The sequence below is a fragment of the Scyliorhinus torazame genome, chromosome 4, assembly GCF_047496885.1.
Source record: "Scyliorhinus torazame isolate Kashiwa2021f chromosome 4, sScyTor2.1, whole genome shotgun sequence".
Taxonomy (NCBI): domain Eukaryota; kingdom Metazoa; phylum Chordata; class Chondrichthyes; order Carcharhiniformes; family Scyliorhinidae; genus Scyliorhinus; species Scyliorhinus torazame.
Window position 1 is genome coordinate 137,717,609 of NC_092710.1, and position 3,856 is coordinate 137,721,464.

Sequence of the window (3,856 nt, forward strand, 5' to 3'; positions counted from 1 at the left end):
GTGTTCTAGATAACAATCAGGCCACCAACACTGGAAGTGGTGCAACTCTCTTTTATTATAAGGTTAACTATATTAACATACTTGAACTGTGGGTAAATGCAATACCAGCTTTAACTGTTGACCCTTGCCTAGTCCTAACCAGGCGATGCACTCAGCACATGGTGAATGTCTGTGTTGCAGGCTGTGAGCTCTGTGCTCCGAGCTGGCTGCTACTAGAATGAGCGGGAACTCTCCCGTCCCCTGTCTTTATAGTGCGTGTGCTCTCACTGGTGATTGGCTGCAGTGTTGTGTCAGCTGATTGGTCCCACTGCATGTCCATCAATGTGTGTGTGTCTGCACCATAATATACTGGTGTATTTTATGACACCTTTGAGCGCCTCAGCATGGACTTCAAAGGGCCCCTCCCCTCCACTGACCGCAACGTGTACTTCCTCAACATCGTTGATGAGTACTCCAGATTCCCCTTCGTCATCCCCTGCTCTGACATGACCTCTGCCACCGTCATCAAGGCCCTGCACAGTCTTTTCACGCTGTTCGGGTTCCCCGCCTATATCCACAGCGATCGGGGTTCCTCCTTTATGAGCGACGAGTCGCGTCAGTTCCTGCTCGGCAAGGGCATCGCCTCCAGCAGGACGACTAGCTACAACCCCCGGGGAAACGGACAGGTGGAGAGGGAGAACGCGACGGTCTGGAAAGCCGTCCTTCTGGCCCTACGGTCGAAGAATCTCCCAGTCTCCCGCTGGCAGGAGGTCCTCCCCGATGCGCTCCACTCCATCCAGTCACTCCTATGTACAGCTACCAATGTGACCTCTCATGAACGTCTGTTTGCCTTTCCCAGGAAGTCCACCTCCAGGGTCTCGCTCCCGTCCTGGCTGACAGTCCCAGGGCCCGTCCTTCTCCGACAGCATGTGAGGAGCCATAAAACCGACCTCCTCGTCGAGAAGGTCCAGCTGCTCCATGCAAATCCCCAATACGCCTCCATGGCACACCAGGACGGGCGGCAGGACACAGTCTCCCTTCGGGATTTGGCTCTTGCAGGCTCCCCAGAGACCATCACCACCACCACCCCCCCCCCAACTCTCCACCGTCCTCCACCACCCCTGCCCACCTCCCTCGCGGACTGACACCCGCAGGCCCACCGGCGACAAATACCACCACCTCCGCCCCTACATCGCCACCTCCTTCGCCGACACAACATCTGGGTGAAGAAGCTGATGACAACATGCTCCCGGACACGCAGGCCTCGACGCCGGCACCAACACCACAGCCGGGACTGAGGTGATCGTGGCGGAAGGTCAAGGACCCCGACAGACTGGACCTTTAAGATCACTTCACCCCTGCCGGACCTTTTTTTAAACGGGGTGAATGTGATAAACCACGTGATTGTATTGTCTTGACTACTGTGTTATACATGCCTGGGCTTGTCCAGGTTTGCTCTGCCTGTGGCTCCTCTCCTCGGGGCTTCTGTATAAAAGTGGCAAGTCTCCGCCTCCGGCCCCAGTTCAGGTCCAGAGGCTGGAGGCTTGCTGTTTAGTGTATTAAAGCCTCAGTTAACGTTATCAACTCGTCGTGTATTATTGATGGTGTATCACTAACACTGCCAAGGAGTAGGAAGAAGGCAGCCGATAAGTTGACTGAGGGCAAAATGCAGAGTTTTAACTTTATGCAGCCTCTTCTCCTTCCCCTGTGATGCTGCAGACCCGGAGTCACTGTCACAGTTGCTCTCAAAGCTGTTGCAAACTTTGCGTAGATAAGTGACCTAGTCCTCTGTCATCCCTGTGAGGATGTCGCAACATATTCCAGCAAGTACAGCAAATCATCTCAAAAATCACTCCCAAGTACTTTCGGACATTTTCGTTGGAAAATGTTCAAAAGGATTTACTTACCTACAATCAGGACGTCTGGTCCTTTAAATAACTCAACTGCAGGCCTCAAGTTGCTTCCTCATGTAAAATTTTGTTAAAGTAGACAAATGAGGTATCCTCCAATTTTGGTATCCTCTCTGGTAGGGGTGGAAAACATCAGGCGCTGGATTCTCTGATTTGGAGACCATGTCCCAACACTGGCGTGGGAACGGCCAGGAAAACTGGCTTAAAACGGTCACCGATTCCCCGTTTTGCTGGGGGCTGGAAGGAATGCAGCGCAACGGGCAGCACAGTGGCTTAGTGGTTAGCACAGCTGCCTCACGGCGCAGAGGTCCCAGGTTCAATCCTGGCCCTGGGTCACTGTCCGTGTGGAGTTTGCACATTCTCCCCGTGTTTGCGTGGGTTTCGCCCCCACAACACAAAAATGTGCAGAGTAGGTGGATTGGCCACGCTAAATTGCCCCTTAATTGAAAAAATAATTGGGTAATCTAAATTCCCCCCCAAAAAAAGGAATGCAGCGCAGAGCACCCGGCTTTAGCTGCCGATATGCCCCGGAGAATTGCCGGGTCCATGGCCACGCAAGCGCACGGCGGCAGCCTGTAGCGGCCTCGCCGTGCTTCATGGCGGATGCAGCCCATGGACCCGGCCTGCGAAATAGTCCGCCCTTTGGCCGGCACGCGTGCCCCGGACCGCCCCACCACAGTGCCCCCAGCCTCGAATAATATCCCCCCTACCTGCGGATCGGCTCTCCCCCGACTGTGGTGGCGCTGGACTGAGTCCACAGCCGCCACGTTAAGGTCCTGACTGGTGAGACCATGAGACACCCATGCCGTTGGGAACTCGGCCGTTCAGGGATGGACCATCAGGGGGCGGGGCCCATGTTTACGTGGCGCGGCGCACTCACAGAGTGCTCCGCTTTTGAGGGGGCGCCGCATCGCGAAAGCGGCGGCGCTACCGATTCTGTCGGGAATTTGGATTCTCCGGCCCGTCGCCGAACGCGATTTCGCCATTGGCGACCGGAGAATCCAGCCGCAGGACAGCAACATTTTCATGTGCTTGGTTACAGTTTCAGGATATCTGAAGGACTCAGCTCTGAGTGTCATTATTAGTGATGGATGGCATAGAAACAGAAAGTTCAAACAGAAGTAGGTCATTCAGTTCTTGGAGCCTGCTCTGCCATTCATTCCTCCATACGCCAATGAATACTGGTCTAGTCGACCCAATATCTTCCTATATAGCAATCCCGCCATCTCTGGAATCGGTCTGGTGAACCTTCGCTACAATCTCTCTGTGACAAGAATATCCTTTCCCAGGTAAGGGGACCAAAACTGCACACAAATGCCCTGTACAGCTGTATAAATACTTCCTTGTCCCCCTATTCAAGTCCTCTTGCAATGATGGCTAACATACCATTTACCTTCTTAACTACTTGTTGTACCATCATACCTGTTTTAGTGATTGTGTCCTAGGACATCCAGGTCCCTTTGTACATCTACATTTCCCAATCTATCCCCATTTAAATAATACTCTGCTATTCTGATTTTCCTACTGAAGTAGCTAACTTCACAATTATCCATGTTATATTGCATCTGCCATGTATTTGCCCACTCACTCAGCACGTCTAAATTGCTTTGAAATCTCTTAACATCTTCCTCACCACTCACATTCCCACCAAGGTTCATGTTGTCGGCAAACTTTGAGGTATTACGTTTGGTCCCCTTATTTCCAAATCATTGATATATATTGTGGATAGCAGGGGTCACAGAAAATAGGAGCAGGAGGATGCCATTTGGCCCTGCGTCTAATCGGGTCTGCTCCACCATTCATTGTGATCACAGCAGATCATCCAACTCAATAGCCTGATCTCGCCTTCCCCAGATCCTTTGATCCTCTTTGCTCCAAATGCTATATGTAACAGCTTCTTGAAAGCATGCAGTGTTTTGGCCTCAACTGCTTTCTGTGGTAGCAAATTCCATAGGCTGACCACTCGG